General features: G+C 39.4%; 1 long non-coding RNA gene across 1 annotated transcript; it reads right to left on the bottom strand.

Annotated features, from left to right (window-relative positions):
- Nucleotides 1-3,400: 3,400 nt before the first annotated feature.
- On the bottom strand, nt 3,401-10,370 carry LOC139608684 (uncharacterized). The gene is made up of 5 exons (XR_011685075.1): nt 9,647-10,370; nt 9,054-9,081; nt 4,799-4,966; nt 4,482-4,577; nt 3,401-4,115 (listed from the first exon to the last, which is right to left on the bottom strand). It is a non-coding gene; the product is annotated as an uncharacterized lncRNA (long non-coding RNA).
- Nucleotides 10,371-21,250: the final 10,880 nt, after the last annotated feature.

Genomic DNA, 21,250 nt, shown 5'->3' with positions numbered 1-21,250 from the left:
TATTAATACTGTGATAGTATCAGAGTACTCAGTCCACAGAGAAATGCACACAGCCTGTATTCAGAAACTGAGCCTTAACACCACCTGTCAGGACTTCTGTGACTTTATGATGTCACAACAAAGCAGTCACTGCCCTCAGGCAGGCCTTGAGCCCCGCCCACCTGGACCCACCAACAAACCTTGCAGAATTTGGTTTTTCTGAGTGTTTATCTGAAATCTGCTATATTTTTATTGGGTCACTCAGAAAACAGTCAGCCAATAAGAGGAGAAGCTCAGGGCCTCTCTACTGATTGGCTGACTGATCTGTTGGAGACACTGACAAAATTTTTGGTTCTTAAAACCACAAACATATATTTTTATTTATATCAACACTTCCAACAAAACACAGGAAAAGTGTAAAATATGGAACCTCTAAATGCAACGTTTCGTTATATTTGCCATAATTATAGCAATAGATAATTATACTGCTAATGTGTGAAACTGTGGATATGTAAACATTATTTAAGGGAAACATTTTAAAATGCACTTTAGTTATTAAAAGGGAAATTAATTGGACCACTGGAACAGTGTTGTAATTCACAGACAATATTAACAACAGTTTTTGTTTTTTTTATAAGTAAAACATAAGGTTGAGCACTTTGCCCCACAGTAATAATTTTCATACAGTCCCTCACCACAGTCTGAAAGCAGCTACGTCAATTTTTGTCAAATTTTGTCAAAATTTAGGATGTAGTTTGGATGATGAATACACCAGTGTTAAACTACCTGAGCCGCTCTCTGTTCGCTGTTAATGAGGGTGAGGTGGTGTGTGCTGGAACAACACCCCCACCCCGAGTCCGGGTGCTCTGCCCTGATATTTTAGGTGAAACCTGCAGGGAGCACTGCAGAGACAGGTGTGGAATTTTGATGAGGACACAGCCAGACTGATGGATTTATAGGCTTTTCACAAACAGTGAATGTTGAAAATTTTATTTATGTAAATAGTCAGATTGGGTTAAGTATTCAAAACTCATACACTCATTGACCAGATAACAGACTGCTTCCAAGTTAATAAATAACTAGCCGTCTGAAGGCAGGGAAAGCACCAAATATATATCCTCCTGGTCTCCTGAAGCCAATAAAGCAGGGCTTGTTGTGGCTATAGCCAATATTCTCACTGACGCTGTATGAACAATATGATTCCCAGCTCTTTCAAGACTGTGGCATTGAAGAATATTGAATTGTTCACAGTTAATAACCTCATCAAATGCAGCATTAGTGTATTTATTATTGGAGTTTGATGCTCACCCTTGCATAATGCACTGCCAGTCACTGCCATCAAACCATTGTTTGAAATGTTGATTTAGATGAATCATCCAACCAGGGCCATGTGGCTTTGTCTTCAACATGTCCTGTAGATGTGTAAGACACATTAGCCTGCTACTGATTGACTGTCTTTGTGTTGTCAGCAGACTCTGACTGCCACACTGTCGTTGCTGTCAGTCGAGGAGCATTATTTAGAAGTATTTCCTAAACAAAGACGGGCAAAGGAAAAATAGCTTTCCATATTTCACCATGTATCATATTCACCTTATTTCAGCTCTAAAAAGGCAGCGACCCATGTAGAGCCACAAAGAAAAAATAAACTATTTCTGTCCTTTGCAGTATTTGGTGTAAAATAGATATCTACCCAGCACTGCCTACTGTATTGTCTTTCATTGACAATATGTTCAAACAGAATAATTAAGTTTCATTCCCCTGCTATTTACCCTCAGGGGGTAAATGCGGCCAATGAAGCAGCGATACACAGCAGCTCTCTTGGCTTGTTTGCAGCATTAAACTGTGTTGAGGAAATCTAATGGTCTGCACTTTGTTATATTCATATATTTATTCTGCACAGTTAGCCCTAATCTGTTTTTCTGAGCAAACTGTTGTCCTTTCACTCTCCAGCTAAGCATCAGGATAAGATAATATTGGATGTTACTGAAGCAGCTCCAACAGCCTTGATAATTCCAGAGAAAGCAACTATGGAGGCCCTGAGAGCTCAACACACTGGTAAGTAAACATGCAAATAGACAAAACACAAACAAATTGAGAAAACATCTTCATTAACAACAAAAGCACTGCAAATACTCACAACACAATGGAAGTGTTTTCTGGGGACACTACAAAGTGATGAATCGGGCTGAGACACACTTGTCCAATGCTTTGTGACTTTTGAATTTAAAAGCATTGAACAACAAGTGTGCATGGATGTATTGTAATATGTGTATTATAATATTTGAGCATAGACATTTTTTTTCTTTTACTTCTACTTCTCATAATAACATAAACAATCTCTAAAGCTTCATTTTAGAGCTGCATGTAGCTCAACTGCCAGAAATTAATTTAGGAAAGCTTGTGCAAAACACTATGCTACATTATATCTGTCCTCACTGACTGCCTCACCCCCCCACCACCACAAATACACTGTAAACCCGAATAAGTTAGCAGTACTCAAAAAAAGTGAGGTAATCAGTTGCCACAATTTTGAGTTCATAAACTCAAACATTTGAGTATATCAGAGCTTATATATTTGGAGTTTATGGTAAATGTAATTTTAAATTATAATAAAATTAAATTTACTGATTAAGCCAACTTAAATATTTTCAGGTTCTGCTACTCAGAATATTTATTTATCTTTCTCATTGCAATAAGTGAAGTGAACTTAATAATTTCAAGCATGAAAACTCAGGATTTTTATGTTTCATGAACTTAACATTTATTAGTTTTTTCAATAAATCTTTTGATAACTCAAAAACATAGACTTGCACAAATCAAAATCATTTACATCCAAACGTAAAATATTTGTGGCAACTGATTGCCTTAAACTTTTTTCTATTCAGATGTTTAGTATAAACTTTTCTTGCCCAGTCTCTTAGCAAAAAAAATAAAATTAAAAAACAAACAAATAAATAAATGCATAAATAAAAAAATATCAAGTCTACTTCTGGCCTTTTTGTGTATACTTTAAGATGAACCATGTAATAGTAGAAAATATTCAAACTCAGAAAAGCTAAAATCACATTAAGAAAATATCTTTATGTCACAAATAGCTTATAAACTGTTACTTGTGGCCTTCTGGTTGTAAACTTGCAGTGCAGCAATGTATAAACAAATTGTTTATGAATGCTTCACAACTAGAACTGCTAAAATTTCAAAACTACATTTACATGTACAAAGGCAGTGTGTAGCCTTCATTTGGCTATCTGGTTCAAATCTAGCAACTTCAGGGTGCACTGTATAGCTTTAGAAAAGTAATTCAAACTTGAAAATCCGAATTAACAATATTAATAAGACAATAAAAACTACTTATTTGATCCATTTCCATAACAGAATAAACATCCCATCCTCAGAAGAAAATAAAGTCCCTATAACACTGTTTCCAACCAGAAAGGTGGCTACTTTACTTAAGTAAAGCAGCCTGAAACTGAGTTTATTTAGTTATGAAAATGTGTCAATGAAGAACTTTCTTTTCTGATAAAAAAAATGATTTCCCAAAACTATATAGTACACCTTTTAAAAACAAAATGCCATAGTGTATAAACACTTAATTCAACCCTGCATTTCAGTTAAACAACAATAAAATTTACATTAACCAGTACAAAGACAGTGTGTACTTTGTGCCATTTGGCTAAAAACAAGTTGAGTAGAGCAGCAACTTTAACATCTACAGTTGAACAGTAGTCAACATGGACCTGACATGACATATTATCATTGTGGACTGTGCTCTAACAGAGTGAGCCATCAGAATCCACCACTCCTTATTGGATCTTGATTTACACATACAACATCAGGTCATTTTTAAGAGTCTGCAGCTTGGGTGACAGTTTAGAGTCATCAAGACCAAGTAAGATTTTCTGTGTGAACTCAAAAGTGTTTGTCAGTCCCTTGGGATAACTGAGATGTAGTGCATAGATCAGGCGGAACATTACCAGGAAGGCATCAGCAAGCCTGGGGAGGCTGACAACCACATCACCCTCCAGGACAACAGAGACTCTCACTGGGTGGTAGTGAACTGGGCTTGTTGCATCATCGCTGACGGTTGTAAGGAGGAGCACTGATGCATCCCCCAGGTCTGGCTCATCCATATCATCCTAAAAAATGAAAGGGAGCTCATATAATCACATTTACTGAAACTATGGCTGTGGCAATTTTGATTACAGTTGGATGTCATACATAACAAGAAATACACAAGTTCTCTCATTGCTGAGAAAGTGAGATGATTTTTATGTGTTCCACTGTTAGGCTAATGACGGCTACTTGATTTTCTTTGCAGTTGATTTTTTTTGATGCCGTAAAGGGCCCAAAATGACACTTCACACTTATGAAGATCTTGCCAGAGGTTTTAAGTTGAAATACTGGTACATATACAGGAATTCTAGTGTGTTGGAAATGAAATGAAAATATGAATTGGTTAATTTACAGTACAATAGGCCTGATATCTCTTTACTTGGACTTACCACACATGTTCTGAAAAATCCAGAGACTTCCTCACGTAGATACACAGGAAGGGCATGGAGAACAGTGGTACGCCTTGTGTGGACATCATGTAATTCCTAAGAAGATTAAAATAGTGTTGTGACAAGTTTACAATTCAAACCAAATGCTAAACAGTCCCAACTAATTATTAGTTAATTAATTTCCAATATCTGCACATAAATCCACTAATAATCTGCTGACTCATCTGGTGCAATTGTGGAATTTAAAAGCTTATTTGAAGCATTAAACTCCCAACATTACACTAAGACTCTACCTGTGAAATGTACTGTATAATCACCTGTGTATCATGGACTTTGAAAATGTCTGCCAAAGCATCTGCCGTCTTTCCACTTTTGGAGGCTTTCTGCCTAAATAAGGCCATCAAACGAGGAGTGTGGCGATCAAGCTCCGCGTAGAAAGTGTTAGGTAGGTTCTGGTTAGTTATCCGTTGGAACTCTGCATACACCTGCATTGGAGGAAAGGACGGTAACAGCAATTATTTATTTTATGATGAATGAAATTAGGCAACATTACAGACAATGTGACATACATATTACCTCAGACTGCATATGAAGAGCAGGCCAGAGGTCCATTAGCTCTTTCACCGGAGGACATGACATCACAATGGTCTGGCGTCGCAAAGCAAACATGTTCTGCATCATCTTACTAATAAGGGGTAGGTTTCTCTCAGTCTTCTTTACTTCCTCAACAATAGCCTGCCTCAACAGGTCAAGACTTGAGGGATCCTCTCCTTGAGGAAAGTTAGGCAGGAAGTTGACCTCTGCGCGCCTAGGTCTTTTGATGTTGGAGTGTGAAGGTTCTTTCTCAGGGTTTTTTCGGCTCCTTTTCCCAGCATTTACAGCGACCTCCTGACATCCAGCTCTTCTCATCTTGGTCCTGTAATTGCCCATTTTAAACTTGATGCTGTTCTTCCAGCCATTACTTCCATTGTCAGATCCTACTTCTTTTAAACAGGGGTGCTTCCTTACTAGAGCTTCAGCCACCATTGCTATCTCTTTATCACTGGGGTATGCCTTAAAACCATATATGGTGGATGCCAGTTTGTCTAAAATATTGTGCTTCTGGTCCCTTGACAACTGAAGAGGTCTTTCATTCTTTTCAAATTCAGCATTCCCATCTCTAAGTGTCAGCTCAACGTCAAACGCAAATGTGGGAATTTGAAAAGGACCAGGAGGCCATCTGCTCAGACGTTCTGGGGATGACACATCTGAAAGGGTATCAGTTGATGCAAGAGAACTGGAATCCTGTGTAAGTGAAATATGAACACAGGCTTTTTGTGGTAACTCCTCGATGTCAACAAGGCAAGTGAGTTTTCCATCAAAGTCTGGATCTTCGTATTGCAAACTGAAGTCATAGTCCAGTTCCAGTTGTTCTTTTAAAATCTCAATCAGTGCATCAACAGAGGCCGGACGGGAGCTGAGTTTTAATTTTCTTACACGGTCTGCCTCGATGACACGAAGGATCATGTTTTGTGGGGCTTCAGCTGCCATCACTTTAATAAATGAAGAGATTGTAAGGTTAAAAACACATCAGCACACAGACATTATAGTGCATTTATAAGTCTTACTAATTGTTTAACATCATTAATGACAACCTCCAATGTGTTCAGCATTCATAATGCTTTATACCTCCATGCCAAAGTGACTGTGTTTGAAAGAAAAATCTGAGACCTGGGTCCCACAGTACATTATGTCTACCATGACATTGGCCAGTTATATTTGTGCTTTTAATGCATTATAGACATGTTCTTTAGAATGTGTTACCAAAGAGTGCAATTCCAAAATGCAGGTAATGTATGTTGATGTAGCTATATAACGATTGGTTATACTGAGCACATTTTCCAATAAATGAACAATTAATGTTTCATGAAGAATTACTCACCATAGAGTGGTCTTGATTTTGTCTCACTTGTATGAACTTCTTGGGAGTCAACAGCAGCAGGCCATCAATCTTGTATGCAGAGAGTGGGGTTGTATCATTGAAGTCAGACTGCAGGTGGATAGACTGGCTTCCCTGTGTGGCTGACAGCTCGTAGGATCGAAGATGCTGTATATACCAGGAGTCATAATCACAACAGAGAAAAGAAACATTGTGATTCACAAGGTAGATGTGTTAGTCTGCAAAATTTTGACAGTCCCCCACTGTTTCCAACTGACACAAACATGCCACTAGTATAGTCTGTGCCATCAATGGTCACCTTTGATGTACAATAGACAGTGTCACTAGTTGTTTGTCCTCTAATGTGAGCCTGAGCTACTTCTGGTAGAGCTGAAACCAAAACAGAGAAAATCCTGGATCACCGGAAGAATGATGGTGAACCAAGGTGATATGCCATCATGTTTTGGTGTCTGATTGCGTCTTCAAGACATTTTTGAAATTTTGAGCATCATGCACCACTCTCTTAAAGAAACGATGTTTACCTTCAAATCGCATGGTCCAAACATGCACCAGGAGCCCAAAGCACTTAACTAAGGTGGGATAGTGCTCCACATAGTGATGCTTAGGACGAAGCCTAAACTCAGGGAAAGCCTCTTGTAGGATCTGTCTGTGGTCACTGATTTTGCAAACAAAATATTCCAATGTTTCATCAGAAAATGATGGGCACAGTGCTAATTCCACCAAGTCTTTCAAGTCCATCAAAACCTCCCATGCAACATTACCCTCTGGTACTTTACTGCCTACAAGTAACGGAAGTAGTCTTAACAGCGTAGCATTTTCATGCCCGTTGCCTCCTATTGTTCCCCGGGTCATGAATGTTTTGGGAACTGGATGAGGTTTATTTGGTTTATCAGTGTGCTGATATGGGAATGATGTGATCCTTTGGTTCAAATACTCTAAAGTGAAGTATTTAAGCCGAATCATTTCTCTAATGCAAAGTGCCAGTTCAACTGGAACGATTCCTTCCAAAAGATCGTGTAGTAGATCTGGAGGAAAACCTGTGATAGGGTGGAAGTGCTCAAGTGACTCACGGAAGACACAATCACCTTTAACCCCAAATTGGCTGCTTGAACTCTCATCTTGGAGGACGTTTTGTACATGAATGTCATGACTCGCTTTGGTTCTCTGGACAAATTCCTCCTTTTTTACCTCAGTTGTTTGAAACTGTTCACTTGTGGCCATGCAGAATCTGCAAACATAATCTGCTCTGAATGACTCCAAAAAGCCCCCTAACCCATGTGCAGCCAGATTGTCAGCAGAAACACAGAAGATGGTGCCTTTCACATTCTGACTAACAGATTCAATGAACACACCATCCTGTTCAAGTGTGTGAATATCACGAACCAGTGGAGCAAGTACAGCTGCATATCCATACTTCTGGAGGTCTGTCACTTTAGCTAGCATGGCCAACTGTATAGTGTGCATTGCTGATCTATACTTGGGCGGCACATTTGCTAGGACCCAGTATACAGCACAAAGTTTGTGAACTTTACGTGATGTGCCGAGAGGGTTAGCGATTTCAAGATCGTCAATGTATAGCTGTATTGCTAGGTGTAGATCTTCTGTTGAGAGCAATTCATTTTCCTGGAAATGAGAGCCATCACGATATGACACATAATAACCAGGCTCAGTGTTTGGTTCTCTGATCTTGCTCAGGATATCTGTGTTTTTAAACAGCTCCTGAATCATTTGAAGTATTGGAACATACATCATGGTATGACCAGGTGCTTCTAAATGGTACTCTACTGGCATTACCAATGGATAGTTGCGCTCTATAAATGTCTTTCTTCGCTTACAAGAGGACAACTCTGCACCTTTGGAGGTAGCACTAAAAACAACATTAGAGTCCATGACAGCACTGACAATTTCATCGAGTGTGGAATCTGTGATATTGTGACCATGTCTCTGCAATATATCGTTAATTGCATCCTTGATCAGTGGCTGAGATAAAGAGAAGATCTGATTCAAGTGATCAACTATTTCTTGTGTAGCTGTGTTTGACACATGAAGGATAGTCTGCATCTTTAGAAATAAAGATGCTGCATTAAGTTTGAGCTGATCTTTTAGTTTTGAGGTATCATTCTGCATTTCTGTGCTCTGAACTGGACACACTTCATCCAAATCAATAGTGACGTTAGAGCTGGTGGCTTGGAGATTCTGAGTATGCTCATGGACAATGTCACTACCAAAGTCTGACGCAAGACTTGCTTGATGCACTCTACTTTTATGGGTGTTAAATGAAGAGTACACATTTGTGCTATAGTTGCAACCTTTGTAAGGGCATACCACTGTCTCATGCTTTTTTAAGTGTGTTCTTATGTGACTGAGAAGTACAGACTCAGAAAAAGGTTGCTGAAATGTGCATAAAGGACACTTGAAAGTCAAAAGTTCCTGAATCTCCTTTGCACTGCTGTTATGTTCTTATGTATGATATCTTGACAGATGAGTACTCAGTGCACTAAGTGTCTGAAATGTGCACATACAATCATCATGGAGGCATGGGAGTGGGCTAGTTTTTGAAAAGTGGCTGTGCTGCAGTCTACAGTGTTTAAATAAATATGTTCTAGTTGTAAAAGAAGCTGAACACAACTTACAGTGCCAAGTCATATTTGTCGCAGCAACCTGAAAACACATACAAAAAAATATTTTACAGGACACCTGTCATGAAATTTAAACCTCCATCAGAAGTATCAAAAACTGCAGTCATATTATTCATTAGAGTACAACAATACACCAACACTGAATAAAACAAAGTAGATGTTTAAGATGCCTGATAGACTATTCAAAACATTTTACTACACAAATAAGTCAAAGGTAGGTGAAGTTGGGCTGGTAGTAAAATTTATGATTTGATTTTCAGCTAGTCTAAGGCACGTGGAGTTAGCTTAACAACACTGACACAGCTCCAACACAGATTTTTTTATTGAGCAGTCTAATACATGATACCTTACTATCCACCACTGCACGTTGGTCTCCACCAGAACTACACGCCACGACAGAGCAACCGCTCTGCATGAGCCTAATACATATAATTCGCCTCTACAGCTAACTGTTGACTTTGCATGCTAGCTTGCTAACCTAACGGTTAACCGTTTTACATTGCAAACGTGACTCACTTCGTCCGTTTTAAAAACACGCTGAACCTCCAGAAACAAACATTCAAGCAAGTTTTATGTTGACTACTTACATTCACAGCTCAGTGTTACCGTGCTCCGGTCGGTTAGTTTCCCGCACTTCTCTTCCTCGGCTCCGGTGACGATCTGCTGGCTTGAAGAGGAAGTGCACGCAAATACTACAAAATAAGAGCGCCTCCGGTGGAAGCCTGTTTTTTTCCCCCTTGTTAAAAAAAATGTAATTTATTAACTAGCCAACCTTGTAACATGCAAACTATTAACAATGAATTATTTATAAACGGATGTGTTTTTTAATATTTTTTGGGGCATTTTTGCCTTTATTGGATAGGACAGTGAAGATTGACAGGAAGCAAGTGGAGGAGAGCAGGGGAATGACACAGCAAGGGTCGACTCAGTGACCAGCTGCACGGCATATGCACCAAAGTGGGACGCCCTAACCGCTAGGCTATCAGTGTACCCGTTTATAAACGTATTTAATAACGTGTGTGTGATAATTTATTCAAATCTATCTGATGCAATTGATTTAATTCTTAATTTGTTCTTGATTTTATTTATTTATTTGTTCTTTCAAAATAAGACATAAAGACATGTTTAATCCATGTAGTTTTAAGTAAGGCTGAGTTAATAATTTTAAATAGCAGTTACATAAAAATGCAAAAAGTTCATATTAATCAAAAATTACAAGTTTGATAAACTCAAAAATAAGCAAATAGCTACGGGCACTCAAGTTTTTTAAGTAAGAACAACTTCTAAGATGATTTTGAGTTTACACTACTCATTCCAATTAATTATTTTGAGCATTCGGGTTTACAGTGTAGGAGTCAGAAAAATAGGAGCCCAAGGTGTTAGGACTGACACACCCATTATTTATAGGCGTTTCTCCTAAATCAGCAAGTTAGAAGCAATTTTTAACCGTAAGATGCTTTGTGAATACATTTAGTATTTTATTATTTATTTCTATTTAGTATGTAGATGTTATAAGATCATAAATTCTCCATGCTCACTAAAGTTAGACATGGAATTCCAGAAGGTTCTGTGTTTGGACCAGTTCTATTCACCTTATATCTGTTTCTTTGGACAATATTATTAGGAAACACTCCATAAGCACCCATTGTTATGCAGACGATGCCCCATTGTACCTGTCAATGAAGCCTAATGAAACTGACCAGTTTGCTAAAGGGGAAAGATCCTGGTTTAGTTTAGGGTTATGGTTAATGAAGAATTAGTTCACAGAGATTGAAGGCACAACAGGTTTATTCAGATTTAACCAAAACCACCATCTCTCCCCACCCATTACCAAAGTGCTGTTGGTGCCTCAACAACAGACAGGACCGTGGATGTGAACCTCAGTCTCTAGTCAGACAGTAATATGCTCTGTGTGACCACCATCCACCCACGCTACCCACTGGCAACTCTGCTGCTATTAATAGATGTTGTGCAATTTAATTTAACAAAAACTGTTGTTGCTGAACATAATGTAAGCAGTGATTGCACTGCCACTACAACATAATTGGGAAAACAGTATAATAGTATATGAACAGAATCAGAGTTGACTAATTTAGAGTGGATTTAGAGTCTGGGGGTGTCTGTTCTGTTTACCAGTGCTCTAAGCATCTGTTTTTTAATGTCCCCTTGTACATATGTACAATATTAAGCAATAAATATACATATATATGAGTGAGTATGTTTTTTTACATTTATACAAGTGGATTTTTGTCTGAAAAGGAGACTGCTGAAGAATGTTGGATCCTTCAAGAGGCAATCTAACATTTCATTTTTTTTCTGTTGCTTTTCATTCTTGTCCATCCACCAACATGAACTCCTGCTGTTTCTCCTTCCAACCTATTTACATCCATATTTGTATTTTTCTACCCTCTGACACCCCACTGGCTGCATTCTGACAAGTCATAAATGTAAGTCTAAAGCATAAACAGTGCACTGCAAAGGTACCACACCCTTCTGAAAATGCTGCTCTTTAGATTAAAATTTTAATAAAGAATTCTTTCCTGATAGAGCCAGCATCTAGCAACCATTATAGAAACTGGAGCAGAAGACATTTGAACACCAGCTCCAACAAGTAGCAGTGGTTGTTATTGTGTTGTTGTGTTGTGTGGTTCATTCCTATAAACATAAAACATATTTTCAACCCCCAGTCTGGGGGGCAGTAGTTCCCAAAATGTTTACTAAAATATAGATTTTTATTATCCCCGGCCAAGTAAGAAAATCCAACGGATGATATGTTAATTTATCATGTTGTCAGTTGGCCCAGTACATGATGTCTTAATGACCCTTGGTCAGTTTGCCAGCTTGAACTTTGCTGTGAATGTGTTTGGTCCATAACAGATGGTTCACAAACATTTTTGTGACCTTATATTTTCTGTAGCGCTACCATTACGCCAAGATGTGTATTTGCTAACAAACAAGACTAAGAGTCTACAGCCATGTTAGCAGCTCTGTCAGGCTGTGTTGTGAGATACATGCTAACATGAGTGTGCTAACATGCTCACAATGACAATGTAAACATGGAGATGTTCAGCAGTTGTAATGTTCATCAAGTTTATCATGTCTGTGCAGCTTTTTTGAATGCTAACATTTGCTAATTAGAAAGTCAATGTCACTGTCCACTTTGGACGGTATCATGGTGGCACTATAGCAGTGGTCAGGGAATCACCAGTCAGTTGGATGTATCCTTTGGTGACCATGCATATCTGTATACATTTCCACGGCAGATAGATATGATGAGATATATTTTAATCTGGACAAAAGTGGTGGACTGACCAACATTGCCATCCCTTGGACCATGCTGCACATTAGCATGAAATTCATGGTGTACTTTTATCTTGCCCAGAGGACGAACCCTTTCCAATTTAAATGTTCCATGACCTTTCATTGAGCACAACCTTTATGAGAGCTGAACAATGAAGTCCCAGTTGGGTCCTATTTCTAGCGTTTTAATTATCATCATTAGTAAAATTACATGTATACCAGTGTTTTGCCTGAGTGTTATTTCCTCTTGAATGGAATTCAAAACATTTTCAATGATTGAATACAACAACAACATAACATCCTGCTATCCCCGGAGCTTAACCTTGACATTTCCTGTGCCGGAAATTCCTGCTGTGAATTCAGAGGGTGCATCTCAGCACAGCGAGAGCGTTGACACTTGGCAGATAGGACATGTCGGATCTCCATCATCCACTGGCAAAGAAGAATGTGGAGTTGCCACTTCTCTTTCTCATTTTACTTTTCTATTTCTCCTTTACCTCCTGTCATCATCTCTGGAACACGTATTGTGTTAAGAGGTCTTTTGGGAACCACAAGAATTCATTTGACCTAGATGTTCTACTATCCCTGTTATCATTTGGGAAAGTGCCTGCTGTCCAATATACAGAGTTTGTCTCTTTGCTTCATTTTCTTTTCTTTAGTGTTTCTCACAAGTTTGCCTTGTTTCACGGAAATTGGTACAGGGGGTTCGGTTGTTCTCCACAGTGTGATTTCCATTAATGACATTAAGGAAGTGGGTTTGAAGGCTACAGTGTGAGAATAGTGTGAGGGTAAACATTTTTCATAAACAAGTATTTTAATTTGGGTAAAACATTAAAATTCAGGGCAGAATTTAAGTTAAAAAGAGTCCTTCACTGATTTAAAGGTCCCGTGTAGTATAAAGGTAGATGTCCATGTGTTTTTGATTATAAAGCAGGTCTAGTTTATACCGTGAAAGCCTCAGTCCACAGAGAAATGCATACAGTCTGTATTCAGAAACTGAGCCTTAAAATGAGCCATCAAGATGTCTGTAACTTTGTGATGTCATAACAAAGCAGTCACCACCCTCAGCCATGTCCAAAGCCCCGCCCACCTGGACCCACCATCCAACCTTGCAGGATTTGGTTTCTCTGAGTGTTTACCTGCAATCTGCTATAATTTTTTTGAAGACTCAGAAAACAGTCAGCCAATCAGAACTGAGGCTCAGAGTCTCTCTCTTCTGATTGGCTCACTGGCCTGTTGTTACTGGAGCTCCTGAGAGGTGCCTGAAAGAGAAGATGTAAAACTACACTGGGATGGTTTTTGGTTCTTAAAACCAAAAATATATCTTCTGATGGAGATCAACACTTCAAATAAAACACAGGAGAAGTGTAAAATAAGGGACCTTTAATGTTGCACTGCTAAAGAGAAAATAAGGATACAAATCAATGCAGAAGAGCCAAAGACATTAAGTGTGTTTCCATCTACCTGCTTTTATGTATATTTTATTTGTACATTTTTAAAAAATAGCGACCATCTCATGATGGGATCACACCAGCTGCGATGTCCATCATGTTGATGTTCCGACCTTTGAGATCTCAGTTCTCATAGGTCAGACCAAACCCAACTTCGAACTGGGCCTTTACTTTGATCTCAACTACACACCTGTAAAGTGACTGCATGTTGCTCACTTGTGATGTTATAACAGTGACAAAATCTGTCCGTCCACAGATTTGCCAAAGTAGTCAAAACCACCCCTGTGGTAATACCGACTACAGAAGGTGTCTCCAGGACCACATGATGCCATGACCACACTCACACACGAACAAACCTATTCTTTGAGCAAACATCGATACATGTCGAATAAGCTTTTTTTATGTTGCAGCTTGGCCGGCATGGTGGTGCAGTTATTAGCATGGCAAGAAGGTTCTGGGTTCGAACCCTGGGCCTAGGGCCTTTCTGTGTGGAGGTTGCGTGTTCTCCCCGTGTCTGCATGGGTTCCTCCCACAGTCCGAAAACATGTACATTGACTCTAAATTACCCGTAGATGCGAATGTGAGCGTGAATGGCTGTTGGTCTCTATATGTCAGCCCTGTGATAGACTGGTGACCTGTCCAGGGTGTACCCTGCCCTCACCCAATGTCCGCTGGGATTGGCTCCAGCCCCACCTGCGACCCAGTTTGGATAAGCGGTATAGATAATGAATGGATGTTGCAGCATTTTGGATATACTGTAGTGTTAACATTTCACTGAACGAAAACTATGTCAATCAATTCTCCATATCTTACACATTCTCTTTTCTCTGGAGCAATACAAGTTCTTGTGACCAACATAACCAGAATTCTGTACCTCTGACTCTGAGGCTGTTCCACAGGACTGTTCAGTACTGTGAGCTTCTCCTCGTCCTTGTCTTAGACTTGAATGGGCTATAGCTCAGATATTTTGGAAAAATACACCATTTCAAAAACAGGAATAAAGTCATGCATAACTGATGAAGCTTTATCTCCAAATATTTCAATCAGAAAGAACATGAATTAAAAGTTCATGAATAGGTCGATACTTGCTCATTCTATACTGCCCCCTTGTGACACAATTACATTTGCTGAACATAGGAATTGTAAATAAACAACAGTACTAGGGGTCAAAGGTCAAGTTGATTTATAAATAAGTAAATATAAAAACAAACATAAATATACTGAATGCAATACAGGCATTACAGAACCGTGAACACCGTCAGAGGAAAAAAAAAAACAGCTACATCCCCTCACAAGCTGGTGAACAAACACTTTAAAGGTCCCTTAATACCAGCTGTCAGGACTTCTGTAACTTTGTGATGTCACAAAAAAGCAGTCACCACTGTCATACCTGCCCCAAGCCCCGCCCATCTAGACCCACCATGCAGGATTTGTTTTTTTTCTTTGATTTTTTTTCAGTATGACTCCATGTTCATGTTTGACTGTCCAAAACAAATGCCAGTACGTCGTACAGAATTTCCAGTGAGGAGCTCCTGGTCCTGTAGCTGGTAGGCTCCTGGTGGGCCTGTTCAGTAAGGCAGTAAGGGCCCCATGCTTTCTGGCCCCGCCTCTGCTGAGGAGAGATACTCCAGCAGTTACATACATATTTCATATCACTGTTTACACACGTGTCTCTGAGTTTACACACAGCTTTTACTCTGAGGCGGCTGAGAGCTGCTAGTTTCTATTACACAACTGAACACATCCTTTACAAGCTAATTAATACACGTCAGTACGCCTTCATGGTTATCAACAGATGTCACCAAGTTAACAGGGTGAGGGAAAAATCTTTATTGGGGGAGGAAAGAACCATATTAAATGTTCACAGCAGCCCATTATGTCTAATAAAAACAAGCAGGATGTGAGTGAATTTCAATTTTTACATTCTTCTTCTGCTTCCACGCGCTTGAATGAGTTTTCTATCTTACATTCATTTCTACAGCCACGCTCTAGGCCATATCAGTTTACCTCATTTCTACACTATTTCATTTTCAAAGTGAGCCATACAGTGTCGCACACACACACACACACACACACACACACACAAAGTGCAGCCTCTCTCTGTGGACTACACTGAATAGAAATAGCCTTTAGCACCTTAATGTATGTTCCTCTCACATTTGGAATTTCACAGCTTACATCTTCCCCAACAGCAAACTGCCAGGCCTGTCCTTTTAACAAAACCAGGCTTTCTAAGGAACACATGTTTGCTGCCAAGTGGCTACAGCCCAGTAAATAAAACATGGATCTCACTGAAGTGCCTCCTGTCTCCTGCTGCATGCACTCCAGTGCAGCCAAATGTGAAAGCAGCCAAAATGACAGTGCAGTCAAATAAATGTATATTTCTTGTGAATTTGTTTTGTTGTTGACTCCTATGGTGTAATACACAGTGTTAAATGGAGAATCAATATATAAGTAATTAGGAACACAATTATCCAATCAGCCAATCATGTGGCAGCAGGTCAGGGGCTTCAGTTAATGTTCTCATCAAACATCAGAATGAGGAAAAATGTGACATGATTAAATGAAATGAACTTGTGATACAGAAATGTAATATATGACATCAAGAATGATGTCGACATATACAGTGTGCCATCTATAAGGGGATATAATTTTATCACATTTATACATCCTCTACATATACGAAGATGTAAGTTTATAACATACATGAAATATACCCATTACATTTTTATATGTACAAATATTAAAAATATCTATAATGAATTTTTCTGTTATAACATTTTGCAACCATATTTGTTAACAATAGCCTCTATATATAGAATTTATAATTTATTCATAGTATATATAATTTATTTTTAAACATGTCCTATTCTGGCAAATTGGTGTAAGACTTTTGGACTTTACTCAAAATGAAATCAACATATGTTGACAGACTTTGGGATGGATATATATTTACATATGTCTTCAATATAAGCATAGAAATTAATTAATCCAATTTCTCATAGATTTCACATATACAATTTTTACATATGTTTTTATTTTATGTGTACATATATTTCTAATATAGAAATTCAATATATGTACATATATTGCATTTATGACCAACATGTAACTCTAAATTATACAAGTCACAGCAGACACTTTCTTTTGTATAATGCAGGAAGAACACAGCACTGAGTGAGCAGTGAGCACCGTTAACAAGCTAGTCTAACTAGTTTCCTCTCTTTGAGTCAAATACAAACTTAACAGCATGATGGTTCCCTCCAAATGTTCAATTTTGTGAAGGGGCAGATGTCAGGTAGCATAAATTGTCAACAGCAGAGGTGACACTATGTGGACCAGTTAGAGAGGGGAATAAATCCTTGTATCAAACAGTACTAACAGTTCTCCGGTCTCCACAACGCGTCTCCCAGCCACTGCCAACACATGTCCTTCCACACAAAGTTTCAGTCCTACAGATGAGCAATCAGCTGGCACAGCTGGTATATATTAGTACTTTCCAATATCTCTATCTCCTCCTGATGATGTCTCAAAATCACGTGTGTTCCAACAAATACATTCACCAAGGGCAGTTTGTATTGGTAAAGGGATGTAGTAGCTTCTTTATCAACCAACCAGCAGACAGTGTTGGATGGGGTAGGGTGTGTAACCTTTTGGCTGAGAGGCAGCTGATATCAGTCTAACATCTAAGTTGCCACTTTTGCCAGGAAAGCTGCTTTATCCACAGTTTCCTGAGGTTGTGTCTAATTAGCCAAACACCTGTGTAACCTGGCAGGCAGGAAGCCAATCAAATCAAATCAACCTCTTTCAATTATTAGGGCAGGGCTTTGGTAAGAGTGATAGCAGGAGCATCTTTGTCGTGACCAGAGGAGCTGGCTGGTTATCAAACCTTAGACCATCTTATTAGCTCAACTAGATAAACCTGTGTGAACTGGATGTTCCTTTGAAAGGACAAAGTTTTGAGGGGAAACATGGTACAAGAAACTGGAGTTAGTGGACCTCTTTCACAATATTGTCACCATGCAGCCTCCTCCAGAGCTGAAAAATGAAGCCAGCACTGAAGGGCCAAACTGCAGTTGTGTATAATTGAAGGCGTGGCCTCTTTGAGTGACAGGTGGGTGTCGTCACAGTCCTCTGTCTGCTCGGCTTCACCTCAGCTAATTAGAGTCACTGAACGTTACCTCTCAGAAGTGTTTGTGGTGTTGGAGCCTTTTGGAGGATTTTTCATGCAAAAATCAGACAGATAATGTGACTTGTTGGTTAACAGCTAAACCTGTTATTTTCCCGCTATGAGAGTTACAAAATCTTGTTGACAGTACTGTAGCCTCACTGCGTGCAACTCTAGATACAGTAGCTCCTCTGAGGAAGAAGGTAGTGAGTCAGAGAAGGCTAGCTCCATGGTACAACTCAGAAACACGAGCTTTAAAGCAAAATTCAAGGAAGCTAGAAAGAAGGTGGCGTTCTACTAACCTGGAAGAATCTCTAAAGGCTTGGAAAGACAGCCTATTGGCGTATAAAAAAAATCTCCTTAAAGCCAGAACATCCTATTATTCATCATTGATAGAAGAAAACAAGAACAATCCCAGGTTTCTGTTCAGCACTGTAGCCAGGCTGACAGACAGCCACAGCTCTGTTGATCCATCTATACCTTTAGCTCTCAGTTGCAATGACTTTATGAGCTTCTTTACAAATAAAATTGTCTCTGTTAGAGAAAAAATTCACCATCTCCTCCCCACAGCTGGCTCAGATGTACTGTCCAGTTCAGCAGCCTCAGAGTCCACTGTTACTGGCTTATATTTTGACTGTTTTTCTCCTGTACATCTCCCTGAGCTTGCTTCAACAGTTTCTTCATCTAAACCATCGACTTGTCTTCTAGACCCTGTTCCAACAAGGCTGTTTCCTTTAATCAACACCTCTATATCAAGTCTGATTAACTTATCTTTATCAACTGGTTATGTACCGCAGGCTTTTAAAGTTGCAGTAATTAAACCTCTACTTAAAAAGCCTACTCTTGATCTAGATGTTTAGCCAATTATAGACCTATATCCAACCTCCCCTTTATTTCCAAAATCCTTGAGAAGGTCGTTGCAAACCAGTTATGTGATTATCTGCACAGAAATGGTTTGTTTGAAGATTTCCAGTCAGGCTTTAGAGTCCATCACAGCACAGAAACAGCTCTCAGACAATGGACTTGTCTCTGTACTTGTCCTACTAGATCTTAGTGCTGCATTTGACACCATCGATCATAAGATTCTATTACAGAGACTAGAGCATATGGTCGGCATTAAAGGAACCGCACTAAGTTGGTTTAAGTCATATCTGTCAGATAGACTCCAGTTTGTTCATGTTAATAATGACTCTTCTATCAACACTACAGTCAGTCATGGAGTTCCACAAGGTTCTGTGCTAGGACCAATACTTTTCACTCTATATATGCTTCCTCTAGGAAACATTATTAGGAGGCACCAGATAAATTTCCATTGTTACGCAGATGACACCCAGCTGTACTTATCCATGAAGCCAGGTGAGACTAACCAGGTAGCCAAGCTTCAGGTGTGTCTTAAGGACATAAAAACCTGGATGACCACTGAAGTTATTGTAATTGGCCCAAAACACCTCAGAGATACACTATGTGATAATATACTGACTCTGGATGACATCACCTTGGTCTCCAGTGCTACAGTCAGAAACCTTGGTGTCATTTTTGACCAGGACTTACCCTTTACTTCACATATAAAGAAAGTCTCTAGGACAGCCTTCTTCCACCTGCGCAATATTGCTAAAATCAGACCCATTCTGTGTCTAAAGGAAGCTGAAAAGCTAGTTCATGCATTTGTTACCTCAAGACTGGACTACTGTAACTCTTTATTGTCAGGATGTCCCAAAAATGCAGTAAAAAGCCTCCAATTGATCCAAAATGCAGCAGCACTGGTACTGACAGGAACTAGGAAACGAGATCACATCTCTCCTGTGTTAGCTTCTCTGCATTGGCTCCCTGTAAAATCCAGGATAGATTTTTAAATCCTCCTTTAAAATCCTCCTCCTCACCTACTATTAATGGTCAGGCACCATCATACCTTGGAGAGCTTATACTTATACCCTATTTTCCCAATAGGAAACATTTTTAACATTTAAAATGCTGATTATTTCGTATATTGATCAAGTATTAACTTATTTATAACTTCTTCTTTAATTTCATGCTTCAGCGCTCTGCTGATGAAGACCATGAGGTGTGGCTAAAAGCTCTTGGTAGAAATGAGCTCTCTGAGCTACAGTTCAGGAAGCCCATCTTGAGATCACTGCTACACTCATCACACATCCAACACACCCTTTAAATCATCATAAATGAATCATAATGTTTTTGACCTGCTTCCAATAAATTTCATCAATTTCTTAGGAGAGGTTGTTGAGACGTCCTGCTAAGTGACAGGCAAGCAAACACGCACAGATTTGAACTGTTAACTGTGCCAGACTCTCTGAGTCATGAGAGGACATTAAAGATGTAAAACTTGTAAACTTCAACACAGCCACCAAGCGGCTGCAGCTCGGCTCTGACTGCAAACAGTCTGATCTATGAGCAAACAAGGAAACTGTCTCCCACAGTTTGCCTGCAGTGGCTTCAGCACCGACAACACAGCCTCTATCGCAAACATCCAAACATCTACATGTAACATCCTCGGAACAAATAGTCTAAACGAGCGCTTCTGGAGCTGTGGGGACTGCTGACGCCACTTCAAGTCTTTTAGCTAAAGGCGTTCACAGCTAAATGCAGCCAATCTGATAAGTGCCAAGAGCTGACAGGCTGCACGATGTGTGTTGGAAGGAAATGCTTGTTGTGCTGTGGAGCAGTTCCTATGTCAATCTGATGGAGACTGTGTGTGTTTACACATTCAGACTCATGGTGAGTGCCGAGCTGTTTCCCTGTCTCCGTCTTCTCTCACTGCTGCTGTCACTCCTCCTCTCCAGCTTTTGTCATTTTAGTTTTGGTTTTTTATTGTTGTTGTTGTTGTGTTGTTGTTGTTTGTCTTCCCTCTCCTTTCCTCTCTCCTTCACCCACTTCCTCTCCTTCCTTTGCCCTTCATTGCTCTTCCTCTCTCGCTGTATCTTGTGTGTTTTCCGTCAGAGTGATACAGGCGCTCAGAGCTTTGGCCCCACTCATCACTGTGACAGCCACAGCTGCCTGACAACAGAAAACAAATTCCACTGCAAGAGCCGGATATTAATGGACTAAACTACTTTTTTCTTGTCATGACTTTTCTTTTTTTCCCTCTTTTCTTTTTCTATATTTAAACACTTTTTGTGCAGTCTACAAAATCAAGTAGTGGTGACACCGCGTCAAATATCAGTCCTAGATTCTTATTGCAAAGTTTTAATAATCAAGCCAATCATGTGGTTCAGGATAATTTCTATCAATTACTGACCTACAAAGAGGTGTACGTG

Source organism: Trachinotus anak, unplaced genomic scaffold (genome assembly GCF_046630095.1).
Source record: "Trachinotus anak isolate AG129_WGS33_773 ecotype Australia unplaced genomic scaffold, CSIRO_AGI_Tana_v1 ptg000025l, whole genome shotgun sequence".
In the NCBI taxonomy this organism is placed as follows: Eukaryota; Metazoa; Chordata; class Actinopteri; order Carangiformes; family Carangidae; genus Trachinotus; species Trachinotus anak.
Note: the sequence above shows the minus strand (reverse complement) of the source record. Positions and strands in the feature narration are given on the sequence as shown.